Here is a 14,678-nt window from a genome sequence, read left to right as displayed (position 1 = left end):
AGAGATCCTAGGTCTCATATGACATTAAGCTACAGTCCCAGGTTTGAGCTGCTTACCCCTGGATGTTCTGTAGTTTGAGCCTCATAAACTTCTTGGGCTATATTTCTAGCAATATTATATCTGCAAATATAACAACAACAAACTATATAAAATTACTAGGAGAAATATTGAAAACACCCTTTGAAATGCATGGACAAACTTGTGAGAAAGTCAGAAAAGTCATCTGAGGCCAGGAAGAAAGCAGAAACACAGGCCTAGGAGGTCAGACAAAGTTGATATTCAGAACTTATGCACAGGTACCATCTGGCCAATTTGTCCGGATTGGCTGCTGCATGGCTGAGAAGTATTTTGAAAATCATTTCTAGAGGTAGGTCAACAATGATGCTACTGCCACTTGTAGGGTTGTCTGTTTGGGTCCAGGCAGGATGAGAGCCAAGAAGGAATATATCTTCAAGGGAAGGATAAACTAGACAAAAACCAACAACACTGCCCAGCCACGGTGGCTCAGAGGTTGAGTGTCGACCTATGAACCAGAAGATCATGATTCGATTCCGATCAGGGCACATACCCAGGTTGTGGGCTTGATCCCCAGTGGGGGTATGCAGGAAGCAGCTTATCAATGATTCTCTGTCATCATTGATGTTTCTATCTCTCTCTCCCTCTCCCATCCTCTCTGAAATCAATAAAAATATATTAAAAAACAAACAAAAAATAAACAACACCAAAACTTTCCTCCAGAGGTAGGCAGCAAGGAAAGTTGTCTCTCTCTCTGCCTTGGCTCTGGGTGAAAGGGTAAGACATTTCCCTAGTAGATACATAGCCAAATTCTGGCCACACTGTTTGCATGGGCCAAGACCCCACAAGCTGAACATTTCAATCTAAAACGGACCTGGGTAGATAGTATCTATGGTACTTGGCGAAAGCAAACACAAGTCCTTTCTGGAAGAACTCACTGTCAGCACAGGTTTCATATAAGTCCCACAGATAGGCTTCCAAATGAAATTAAAAAACGCAAAACCCATGGGGAAATGAGCAGAGAAGACATGCAGCAGAGGCAGATCCATTTTAAATGTATGGCTCATTGGAAGGGTTAAATACCAAATTAGATACAACTGAAGAGAAATCAGTAAATTAAAAGATGGATTTGAAGAAAATACCACAAAAGGCATCCCAGAGAGACAAGGAAATGGATAAGACAGTCCATCATATGCTTATCAGTTATGTTAAAAAGAGATAGTAAAGTTGTGAGCAAGGCAATCCTATATCAGAAAGAGCTAATATGCTAATTAGACCGAACAACAGAATGACCGTCCCGACGACCTTCCGGATGAAGCTGAGCCCCTTGCACGAATTTCATGCATCGGGCCTCTAGTTGTCAAATAACGGTGGCTAAGAATTTTCCAAAATCTTTGAAAGATAAGAACCTCCGGAGACACGATGAATTCCAAGTAGGATAAGGAAAAAGAAAACCTAGGTCCAGTGAAACTGCAGAACACCGGGCACGAGAGCTGATTTTAAAGGCAGACGGTGAAATGACAGTGACACCAACTCCTGACTGTTCAACGACAAGAATGGGAGCAACAGTAACAACAACAGAACGAATTGATAGCCTTAATGCGATGAGAGAAATTAACTGTCTACCTAGAATTGTATACTTAGCAAACGAGGTTTCAAGAATGAAAACACAATACTTGTCAGATCAATAAAACTAAAGAGTTACTCCCAACAGAATTTAACTGAAGGATCTTATAGAAGATGTATTTCAGAAAGAAATGAAATGATTCCAAGAGGAAGATCCGAGGCACAAGAAGGATTGGTGGGCAAATAAAATAGCAAATGTGGGTAAATATAAACAAACATCAAGGGCAAAAACCAAGAACAGTTTATAAATGGTGGGATTATAAAAGGGAAATCCCAAATAATGGGATGATAGTATATAAAATATATGAGGATTGTTGGAGTTAAAACATTATAATGTGTGCATCAGTTATATATTACATAACAAGTAGCCACAAAACCTCAGAGGCATGCAATTATATTTGTTTATTGCTCACATACCTGGCATCTGCTTGGGTGGTTTAGGAAGCTCTGCTGAGGTTGGCTGGGTTAGCTTACAAGTCAGGGATCAGCTGATCTATAATGGCCTTGGCTGTGGGCCTTGACTCTGCTCCATGGGTCTCTTACTCACCAGCCAGGTAGTCTGGACAAGTTCTCACGGCAATGGCAGGGACACAACAGAGCAAATGGAAACGCACAAGCACATTCCCAAGACTCTTCTTACATGTCATGCCAAAGCAGGTCACATAGCTAAGTCTAGAGTTGTAGTAGGAGGGAGCCATGAAGGATTATGGCAAAGAGTTTGCACTCAGGGAAAGTGAAGAATTGGAGCCATTAGTTCAATCAATCTAATGTCTTTGCGCTGTCCATAAAAATATTGATTAGTGTTAGACTTTTAATGAAAAATGAATGTTAAGATTTTTGAAGTTTACCATTGAAAGAATAATTATTGTCCAAACCCGAAGAAGAAAAAATAATATTTTTAAAAAGATGGAAAGGGGTGAAAAAAGGAAGGAAATAAAAGAAGAAACAAAAGAACATAAAAACTGAAAAAAATACAGCTCAGCCCGTGTGGCTTAGTGGTTGAGTGTCAACCTATGAACCAGGAGGTCATGGTTGGATTCCCAATGAGGGCACATGCTCAATCCCCAGTGAGGGGCGTGCAGGAGGCAACCAATTAATGATTCTCTTTCATCATTGATGTTTCTATCTCTCTCTCCCTCTCCCTTCTTCTCTGAAATCAATTTAAAAACAAAAAAACAACTAAAAAAAAAAACACAAACACAACACCTGGAAAAAATACAAAGCACAGGATAAAGTGGAAAAATAAATTCAAATGTATCAGTAATCACAATCCTATATAATAAAAGCCTAATATGCTCAGTGTCCAGTCGTCCGGTCATCCATTCAACCAATCAAAGCGTAATATGCTAATGACATGCTAAGGCCGCTCAACTGATCACTATAACGTACAGTGACCACTAGGGAGCAGATGCTCTGACTGGTAGGTTAGCTTGCTGCTGGGGACCGGCAGATCAGGACTGAGCAAGAAGGGCCGGACATGCTCTGGAGCCCTCCCGCGGTCCCTCCCCAGCAAGCCAACCTCCCACATCCCTCCCCAGCCCCCATTGCGCACTGGTGGAGTCCCTCAGCCTGGCCTGCATCCTCTCACAATCTGGGACCCCTCTGGGGATGTCAGAGAGCTGGTTTCAGCCCAATCCCACAGGCCAGGGACCCCACTGGTGCACAAATTCGTGCACTGGGCTTCTAGTAAATATATATTTTTTAAAAACCCAAGACAAATTGTAACATCAGATTTTTTTAAAAATCAAACTATACACTGTTTAAAATACAAAGACAGAAAAATTGAACCAAAAGAATGGTAAAAGAGATTCTGGTGGGTCTGTTAGCTATATTAACATCGGAGAAATAGACTTTAAAGCAAAAGGCATTGCTAGAAATAATGTGTTGAATTGTGCCATTGTTCTCAATAATTTGCTGCCAGTCCCTGGAGGAGGCCTACACTTCCCAGCTGGTGGACTCATGCTTCCTCACTGAATGTGAATGGCAGTTATGCATGCAGTCCTGAGCCGAATGTTAGCGTTAAGAACCATTGTTCTTTCTCAGCCACAAGATCATGTTCCAGATGGAGATACGCTTTCTGCCTGGATCCTTGAGTGAAGATAACATAGACTGAAGAATGGGTAGTGCTACAGATGATCCACAAAGGATGAGTGAAAAATGAACCGTTACTGTTGTAAACCACTGGGATTTATTTATTTATTTTAAATCCTTGCCCAAGGATATGTTTTCCATTGATTTCTAGAGAGAGTGGAAGGGAGGGAGGAGTGGGAGAGAGTGAGAGAGAAACATTGACATAAGAGAGAGACACTTTGATTGGTTGCCTCCCCCACGCGCCCCTACCGGGATTGGGCAACCTGCAATTGAGGTACGTGCCCTTAACAGGGGAATTGAACCTGCGTCCAGAAAGCCAACGCTCTAACCACTGAGCTCTGGCCAGGGCGAGATTTTTAAGTTAGGTGTGGTCATGTGGTTTTCTTTGACTAGTGTACTGGATAGACTGGCCCTAGCCCTCCCCCGCTCTGTTGAAAGTTTTGGCATGCTCTCGGCAATCACCATGTCTGCAAGTGGCCAACAGGAACTGGACAGAGCAACCAGTCTTGGAAAATGTGTTCCCCCAGCTATGCTGCTGGGCCCGGGGTCATGTCACCGACAAGGAGCAGAGCAGGGACAGGGACAGGAACCTGGCTGGACTGACCCTCCCTGTTCACAGTGGCTCCAACTTCATGGCCGCTGGATTAGTCAGCTCTGGCGGCCATAACAAAGTACCACAGACTGGTTGGCTTCAGCAACAGAAGTTGTTTTCTCACAGTTCTGGATGCTGGAAGCCCAAGTTCAAGGTTTGGTTTTCCCTGAGGCCTCTCTCCTTGGCTTTACCGATGGCTGCCTTCTGACTGTGTCCTCATGTGGCCTTTTCTCTGTGCACGCATGTGCCCCTGGTGTCTCTCTGTAATATATATATGAAGAGTTTCTTATGAGGACACCAGTCAGATTGGAATAGGGATCACTCTAGTGGCCTTATGTTAACTTACCACCTCATTCAGTTTCTATCGCCAGAGGCAGTCATATTCAGAGGTGTTGGGTGTTAGGGTTCAACATGTGAAGTGTAGGCAGACACAATTCTGTCCACTGACTTGAGGTAATGCTACTGAGACCCACAAACCTGGAGAAGAGCAGGAATGAGAGGGCTCCGAAATGCACCCCCCCCTCCATGGGGTACAGAGCTGGCCACTAAGACATGAAAGGGGAAAGGGACTGTGGGCAGGGGTGGAGCTGAGCCCAGCCCGAGATATCTGAGTCCCCCAAAGGCTCCCAGCATCTGTGCCCTCTCCCCGCCAACAGTAAGTTGACTTTTTTTTGGGGGGGGGGTGCATTCTCACCCTGTGGTTTGAGAAGATTCAGCTCCAGGGATGGGCTTTGATTTGCTTAAGGCGTTTAGCTTGTCCCATTTACCTGCCACCATGGTGTGTGTTGGGACAGGCATGTGACCCCATCTGGACACCCAGGACTTCTGAGGGAGCTAACAGAAGAGACCCTCTTTTGTGGGATGGCGTGGGAGGGTGGGAGGCGAGAACCTTTGTAGTCATTTTGTTGCTAGAGAGGAGGGCCTGTGATTGCAGAGGCCCATATGAGGGGCTGAAAGTGATTTTGACAGCGAGAAAGAGATGAAAAAGAGCCAGAGAAAAATGTTTCCCGGCGAGAGTCTGCCTGTAGACCAGCAGGTTCCCTTAATTGTTGGTCAGTTTCAGGCTTTGCTTTTGTTTTGTTTTTGCTTTTTTACAATCAAGATAGTCCAAATCGACACACAGTCTGTGCAGCAGTTGCTGGGGGAGAGGTTGGAGGACCATTTACCTCTTTTTCCTCCAGGGTTCTGGCTCTTGGGGTATGTGTGGTCGGTCTGGTATCACTAGGAGTTCAAGGTTACACAGAACAGAAAGGGATGGAGTCTATCTGATTTTAGCAGAAGAGGAATTCACCAAAGAAGAAGACAAAGACAAAGATGAAGAAGAAGAAAGAGAGAGAGAGAAAGAGAGAGAGAGAGAGAGAGAGAGAGAGAGAGAAACTCATGGACATGGACAACAGAGTGGTTATTGTAGCAGGGATGGGTGAAGCTGGAAGAGGGCATAAATGGTGATGGGAAAAGAAAATAAGATAGAAAATAAATTTAGATAAAGGGTATGGATGGCTCATATTGTGCCTGGGAGGGAGGGAGGGCTGGAAAATCAGGCTTAGTGACTATGCAACTATACCCACAATTGGGTCACAGAACTGGAGTGGCCAGGATGCTGCTGCCACCACCATTGTCACTGCCGATGGACACCCCGTCTGCACTGTTGCTGCCCTGCTGGTTTGGAAGCCAATCTTTCTGCAACTGCCTCCCTGAGCCTCTAGTGATTGATTCAAAGTCCTCTGGTTGCCTTTGCCCGGTCCTGTGCGTGCTTCCTAGCTGCAAGGGAGGCTGGGAAAGTGGCTAACTGGTCTTTTGGGCTTCTACAGGGTTCTGTCTCCCTCTGAGGCTCATAAAGTGGGGAATTTCTTCAGAGACCCACAGGATGAGAGTCTATGCTGGGCAGCCCCAAAATAAGTCAAAGGTTCCATATAGGGCATAAGGAATTGAGATCAAATGGGGACAATCACTTCAGTAATACTAACGGCAAATCTGAATTGGAGGATGCAGCTTGAACCTGGGGCTGAAGTGAGGCTTCTGACTTCTCCCTCCCTGAGTTTCTCTCCCCACCATGGGGGAGCCATCAGACCAGGTAGCCCTCCCTCAGGGCCGGGGTGCTCTGCCTTGCTGAGCTACCCTATGGCAGCAGAGCAGACACAAAGAATGAGCTGTTCTTGAGGGCAGTGTCCAAGCTCACTTGAGGGGAGTGGAGAGAAGGATGGAAGGGTCTGGTTTTGGGGAATCTCCTTCCCCAAATGGAAATAAAAAAGAGTGTGGGGTGGGTGGGAGGGGTCAGCAGAAAAGGGGATAACTTTCCCAGTGTCACTGATGCAAAGTCAGGTGACTACAGGGACCAAGAACATGATGCCAGTGAGGGAAGTGGGCCAGGCATTGGCACATTAGTAAATGCATAAGAATACTTATTCTTAACTTCCACATGAATACATGCACACTCTCTTATTTTTTTTTTTTCTTGAACATTTGGTCCTCTGCGTGTATTTTGTTGCTGTGCCACTTTGATGGACACTTGGCATGCTGGCTCTCTGCCATACGGCCCTCCCCCAGATTCTGTCTTTGCCCTCCCCCCACATCCAACCCTGTGTTCTGTTCTGGGAGGCTCACCCAGATGGACTCCTTCGTCTTGGGCTTCCAGTTGGTGTGGCCCAGGGGGTGCATCAGAGAAGCCTGGAGGGAGGGAGGAGAGGACACTTGGAGGGTTCTGCAGCCCCGGATCCAACCTCAGCTCCGTCAGTAGCGCTGCCTCTCCAGGGCCACCCCTTGCATCACTTCAGACCTAAGATGGTAACAGCTCCAGGTGTTAGTACACGGGAGTACCGGGTCATTCCCTGTGGCTTTTCCTAAAGCCTGCCCACCCCTTCATAAATAATCCCATCACGAAACTCTCCCCCCCCCTGCCCCGGCTCTGCGTGTGCTGTGTGTATCCTGCTGGGCCACTGAATGACAGACATGGGATTGGGGACACACCACAGCTCACATGCACCCACAGACAGGACCTGAGTGAGTTTCCCCCTCCTGACTGTCAGGGGGACAGGAGGGAATGGGAAGGATCGTGACAAACCGGAAAGCACGTGACCTCTCACGCCAGCCTTCCTTCCTGCCAGGACAACACCAGGCCAGTGCTGGAAGCTCTCCCCAGTTTTCAAAAGTAGCACAACATCCAGATGTTTAAGTGAGACCTCCCATTTTTAAATGGTGGCCTTCGTGTTAGAAGTCATGGCATGAGCAAGGTTAACCCTCAGTTGGCGGCACTGGGTCCTTGGAGACCAGTTTTCAGCCTCTGCTCTCAGCACACAGTGTCCTGCCAAGCCCCGATTCCCACCGGTAAGAAGAGCCTCCGGGGGGACTGATGCGTGCTGGCCATGGGGAGGCCCTGGGGGCCTGGGGGTGGGGAGGAAGCCTGGCCAGGCCCCCTCTTCCATAAAAAAGGCTCAGCGGCGGAGCCTCTCCCCATCTCCAACCCCCCGCTCAGCTCATGTCCCCACCGTGCTGCTCCGGAGCCTGCAGCCTCGCGGGGCCTGCCTGGTCCATCACGCCTAATATGGGTGTCAGCAGAAAGTAAATTAAATCCGCGAGGCTGTAATTCGCAAACAAAACATTCTGTGGCAGTAACTAAACAAAGCATTATGCTTTAATCGGCTTGTTAAAGTGTTGTTTTAAAAATCATTTTATTGTGCAGAAGCTGGTATGCTAAGAGCTATAATTCCTTAACTGACAGAATGCTAGTGCGGTGCCCTCTGGTCTACACAGTCTTACCAGCGGGGGCATTTGTCTCGCTGCTCCTAAACCGATACATTTTCGGAGCCAGAGTGCGGCTCTGCCTTCCAGCCTCTCCGATGGGGAACCCCAGCGGCTGCTTCCCTAGAGGGGGCTGCTTTTGCTCTGGCTTTGAGAGAGAAGCAAAACAATTCGCCTTTCTCTTATTCTCTCCATCTACCTACCCATCTAGCTACAAACACGTGTATACTGCGAAGCATTTTGCAAACATTAGCCCAATGAATTCTCCTACCAACGCTTTAAAAAGGTGTTATTCTCATCCTTTCTGTTTTCGGGTCAATTTTGATTTAGTTTTTGTATACGGCGTGAGGTAAGGGTGTGGACATCCCGTTGTCCCAGCACCATTTGTTGAAAAGACTAAACTACCCCTCCCCCCCACTCCCCGTCAATTGTCTTGGCACCCTCGCTGAAAATTAATTGACCATAAATATATAAGTTCTTTCCCAGGCTCTCAATTCTATTCCATTGAACTATGTGTCTGTCCATCTGCCAATAACCGGAGGGCTTTAGACAGAGGAGTGACAAGCCTACTTCGTGTTTTAAGACTGAAGGGGAAGAAGCCTCTGGGGAGGCGACTGCGCTTGTCCGCGTGAGAGATGCTTCCAGGGGTGGCTATGGAGATTGAGGGGGGGGGGGCATTGGAGGGCTAGTTAGGAGGAAGCATGAACAGGACTTGGTGAGTCCCGAATGTGGGAGTGAGGGAGCGGGAGGAATCTGGGTGACTCCTGGGGTTTTGGCATTGGGGACTGGTTCAACTGGACGGACGGGCGAGGGTGCCGCCCTCTGGAGGGGAACATGGGGTAAGGACACGGGGTTCAGTTCGAGACGTGCTGAGTTTGCGGTGCCTGTGGGATATCCAGATGGCCTTGTCCGGGAGGCGGGTAGGTATGAGATTCTGGGGTCAAGTAGCAGATGGAGCTGCAGCCAGAGATGTAGGACCCACCTGCTCCCAGGGGGCTGGAGAGGGGAGGACTGCGCAGCAGAGGAACGAGCCTCCGGGCTCTCCTGGTCTCTGTGTCTCTCCCTGGGCTGGGACCGCACCGTCTTACCACCACAGCTTTGCAGTAAGTCCTGACACCCGATACCTGTCGTTCTTAAGAGTGTCTCCGGACTTTGGGGGCCTCGCTCAGCCTGAGTGTTTTCATCTGTAAAATGGGCGTGCAGCATGATAACAGCCCCACAATGAGATAACTCATTAAATCATGTAATCCAGAGCTCAGCACCCACTTAGGACTCAAGGGACAGGCCACCATGGTGACGGTGCACACCCTGGTTATCATGCCGGGTTGGGTCCCCAGAGACCCACGTCCGAGTCTTATTTATTTCTTGACCGCGGAGAATAACAGAGCGAACGATTCACAAACCTGAATGGTGTTTTTAAAGTGTTTCCCAAAGCACTAGGCCTGATTTTCCTCGATCTCCTCTCTCTCCAAGCCCAGAGCTCAGTTGGTCTTTGCTGGGCGCTGCAGTTCAACATGTGGCCAGCAGATGGCAACAGACGCTAAGGGAAGGTTCCCCCCCCCCCCCCCCCCCCCCCGCGCCTCCCTGGGGCCCTCCCTCTTCCATTTCCAGGGCCAGCTGTTCCCAGGCTGCTTGTGCATCAGGGGTGAGTGGCCCCAGGCCCAGGCCTCTGCAGGCTCCTGGGAACACAGACCCATTCTGGAGAAGAAGAAAGTCTGAGACCGCGCTGGGAGCTCTGAATGTCCCTACACCCTGGACACCTCCCGACCTTCACTCCCTGCCCTCCCAGGAAATCACTTCATAAATAGGGCAGCGTGGGTCCCACGTGGGAGGGAAATTGTCCTCAGGAGAGCCACTTCCTCTGTGAACAAGGAAGCCATGGAACCTCTTAGAGCAGCCCCATGCCCTCCCTGTCCATCCTGTGTAAAATATGAAATAAGAGTTTTAATTACCAAGCTTGGAAGCCAGCCGACACGTTGAATATTTAATGTTTCCAATGCTTGTGCCCCAGGCATGCTGGCACTGACACAATCGGGGGTTCCCTTGGGTTGGCTCTGAATGTGCTTGGAGAAGGGCCAGGTTGCCCCCTTCCCCAGCACCTGGGCGCCTCCTACAGCCCCACCTGGGCTCGGCCTGCCCTGGGCCTCCCACTCCCTGAGGGACTCCTGCCAAGGTGGCCCAGGGGCCTGTTGCCCACCCTGGGGAGGACCCTAGGTTCTGGCAGAGGCTGGGACCCTTGAGGTAGGCAGCCTGGGAAGATGGAAACAGACAGACCTGCGTTTGGATTCTGCTTTCCTGCCAGTGGCTCAGCCTCTCGGAGAGTCACTTTTTTACTTTGTAAACTAAAGAATGTATTTCCTCTGTTATGGACAATTACTGTTAATAGATGGCCATTTGGGGGGGTTAGCCTGTGCCTGGAACCCTGCTAAGCACTCCCATGTCGTTCATCTTGGTCATCTACGGCAGTCCTGTGAGGCACCAAGTGGGGACTGGAGCCCAGGACACTCTGACTTCAGAGCCCGTGAGTCTGAAAACCTCTATGCAAAAGCACTTCAGAGATTTGGAGGAATGGGAGCTTGAAGGGGACACTGCCACCCAGTCCCACACCCTGATTTGTCCTACACCACAGTGGCCCCTCATGCCTCAGAGACACCCAAGGAAAGTGCTAACGGGGATCAGGACAGCAGCCCCGACAGAATCACCCCCACCGCTGTGTTGGCCACACATTTCTACTTCCTAGAGCGAGGTGGTGGGCATGCGAGCTGCATTCGATGAATTGATTTGGCATCTCAGGATGGAGGGGGTTTCTAGGGCCATCTTGGGGCGGGCCACGCACCTTGCTATGTCTTTAGGCTTACGCACCATTCCTTGTTCAGCTGGCTGTGTCTAAGGTGGCGCTTTGTGCATGGCGATGGCAAGTGACGAGGTGTGGGGTCACCTAGCAGTTGTCTTAAAAGGTAATGAAGTGCATGGTACATAGGAGGCCTGCAGCACGCCCAGGCAGGACAGCTAGGGTAGAAAGGGAGAGGGAGGTGACAATGAGCGCCACTTTGAACTCTCAGGTGGGCACATGGTGGTGAAGATGTGGGGACCCGGGAATCCTTGTCCTAGTGGGAGTGTGAAGTGTGTGTGTGGGGGGGTGCATGGTGGGGAGCATGTACCCCACACTCCACCAATCCCACTTCTGGACACACAGCCCAGAGCATCTCTCACCCAGGGAGACAAGGAAACGTGCCCAAGGATATTCCTCGAAGCAATACCCAAGGGATGGAAACGAGCAAGATGCCTACTCACAGAGGAGTAGAGCGATCGCAGGGGCATATGCAAATGATGAACACCACGCGGCGATGCGATGGGATGAATTAGAGTGATGTGTGTTAACACAGGCAGGTCGTAAAAATGTAACGCCAAACAAGATGTCTGGCAATACTACTTAATATGCTGCAATATATATTTTCATGGCTACACGCACACATTCACACATTGACAACATTAAGGATGTTTGCCTGTGGGGAGAAGGGAGGAGAGAGGGGGGGTCAAGCAGGGGGACAAGAGTGACGATAACAAAGCAAACAAAAACCCAAGAGGAGTCAGGTGTGGCCGTAATGGTTGAGTTGAGCTGATGATGGTGAGCAATTGAATTCTGTATCTCTGAGTCCAACGCCACAAAAAAAAAAAAAAAAAAAAAATGCAAAGAACGAAAGGAAAGGGGGCCAAGGACTTCTGTGAGTTCCTAAGCTCCACGAATTGTTGGTTGTTTGGGGACTTTTCAAACCAGGCACACAAGTATGTGATCCAGCCTTGGAACTGGTCCCTGGGCCATCTAGGTGTGCCCTCACAGCCAACCCGGGAGGAATTGCCAAACGCACTTCACATCAGGGCTCAGAGAGGTGATGTGAGTTGCCCCATAGCATCAACCTGCAATTGTGAACCTTCCCACCCCCACCCCGCCCCTGCCTTCCTGCCTCCCAGCCTAAAAGACTAATCCAGGCACCTTGCAGGGTTCAGAAGATACATGTTTCCACGATGGCCTGAAGGTGGCGCTGTTGCAGTTGGCCATGAACAGGTGAGCGGCTTGAGGCTGTGGGGGTAGATGGAGAGGACATTCAGACTTTGGTGGATGGAGGGCCCTTCTGGCTTTGAGTGAGGCCTGCTCACTGGCTTGGGGGCCAATGCAGAGGACGGAAGAAGGCAGGAGCATGGATCACCTCCGGGGAGAAGATCACCTGCATGGAAGCCTGCCTTCCACCCTCCACCCTCCCCTGTCTGGGGGAGCGAGACTGCACACCTTCAGCAGACTGTTTGTCAAGACCCGGGCTCTGTGCAGAGGGCTCAGGATCAGGATTCCAGGAGGGAGCAGGGAAACCTCAGTCAGCTAGAGTGAGTGTTTTTCCAGCTGTTTCCCTTCCCCACAAAGAGCTGCCCGCCCCCCCCAGGACCAGCTGCCCAACCCAGCAGCACATCTGCCCTGCAGGTATGCAAAGGGCCTGGAGGCCAGGGGGCCCCTCAGCCGCCGGCAGCACAGTCTGAGACAAGTGACTTCTTGGGATGAGACCCCAGGAAGCAGGCGTGATAGGGCTGGGAGGTGAGGGAAAGGCCCTGTCTGGAGGCACTGCTGAGGCTGCAGCTGAATGCAGCAGGGCCGACTCCTCAGGGCCTCTGTGCAGTGTACAGAGCACCCCCCATTATCTCCCCAAGGATGGGGCAGAGCACTGATCCCTCGGCTCCTGTCTCCACTGGGGGAGGATGTCCACGGGGGCACTAGCTCCCTGCACTTCCAGGCGGAGCACAGGCTGGCACAGCCATGGCGCTGGAGAAGGGAAAAGACGTGGTGCTCCTGAGGTGGGGCGCTGTGGGCGGGAGGAACCCAAGTCTCTCTTCTGAGCATCAGACCTGCAAACACAATCAACCTCAAACTCAAAGAAGCCAAACTGAGCTCATTACCTTTATGCCAAACTAGTTTCTCCTCCTAATCGTCCATCCCAGCATCCAACTCTTTCCCTCTAATCCTTCTCCCTCTCTGGAGCCAGAGTGGACTTTCAAAACACAAATCTGATTCTGTCCCAAGTACATGGATGCTGGGCCTCGCTCCAGAAGCCACCAGCACGGCGCTTTGCAGTTGCTGGTGTGTTTTTCAGGAGGAGAAGGGAGTGTCCACCTCTGAGCGGACAGTCCCTCCCAGCCCCGCCTGAAACCCAGCAGAGCCTTCCAATGAGATGAGCTGGCTCCCGTGGGGGGGTGCCACCCTGTGGCAATGGCTGTGAGTATTCTCTCATTAACTCGCAGACATTTGTTGAGCACCTACTATGTGCTAGTCCACGCATGCTAGTGGGGTGATATAACCCTTCAGGAGTGAAAATTCATTCTTGAAGGGGGCAAAAAATATTTAGCTACTAGTGTATTGTGGCCCTCCAAAGCTCAACCCTACTCAACAACACCTTAGTCCTTAGTATTTCATTTCTCTCAACGGGAAGAATTTAAATTAAATTAAAATGTTCTCCTTGGAGGAGCGGTAATGAAAAGGAAGGTTGGGAAACGCCACGGTAGGCTACGGCGATACAGTAGTTACTGAGTCAGACGCGGTTCCTCGCTGTGCACAGCTTCACATTCTGGCAGGGAAGACACGGGTCAGATGATCTTACAACAACCAAGTGAAAGAAACCAGACTCGGAGGCCGAACTCTGTAGATTCCATTTACATGACATTCTGTGAAAGGCAAAACTGCAGTTGCAAACACACCAGCGGGTCCTGGGGCTTGGGTCAGGGAGGGGATTGACTCTAGGGGGCATGATTTTACTATTGACAAATTACATTTCAATAAAGCTGCCTTAAAATTGTTACACAATAAGCGATGTGTTCAGCATTGTGGTGAGTGCCACGTAGAATTGGCAACAATGAAAGCATGCAGCAGGCAGCTGGCCTGGGCCCATCAGGGGGACTTCCCTGGTGAATTAATGTTGAGCTGAGCTCTAAAAGGGGAGTAAACATTAACTGGAAGAAGGCAGGGTGGAAAGAGCTGCTTCTGCTGCACAACTCTAGGGGGCGTCACTCCCATAGACATCACTGTGGTATTCCTGGTTTGTGCAATGCAGTGGCCCTGGCAGAGCCGCTGGGTAGAGGGAACATGATGTGCCCAGATGCTGAGGCAGGACAGCAGGTGGAGGGAGGCCCGGGGGTCAGGAGTCCAGAGGAGAAGGAAAGAAGCAGCTGGGGATGGGCTGGGGAGGTGGGCAGTGGTCAGACAGTGCAGAGCTTTGTTGTCTTGAGGGAGGTTTTGGAGGGGGAGTGACCTGATCATCCAAGGTGCCCCTGTTTTGGCTGCAGTTTGCTGCCTCCTGGTGGTTGTTTGCTGCTATGACTTATATTCATGGGGACCATTCTGCGTTCTGTGGCTGGCTAAGACTTTTAGGATAGAAGCAGATATTCTAGGAATCCCTAGGTTATTTGATACTAATTACTAATTATGTCCTGAGGGGTGGTGGTGAGTAGGGGCTGGAAGGAGGGGAGGAAAGGTGGGAAAATGGGAGATATCTGTAATACTATCAACCGTAAAAAATGTATTTAAAAATGAAAAAAATAATTATCTCAAACCAACCTAGGGAGAGTGGGCTGGAAG

Source organism: Plecotus auritus (genome assembly GCF_963455305.1).
Source record: "Plecotus auritus genome assembly, chromosome: 5".
Lineage (NCBI taxonomy): Eukaryota > Metazoa > Chordata > Mammalia > Chiroptera > Vespertilionidae > Plecotus > Plecotus auritus.
Note: the sequence above shows the minus strand (reverse complement) of the source record.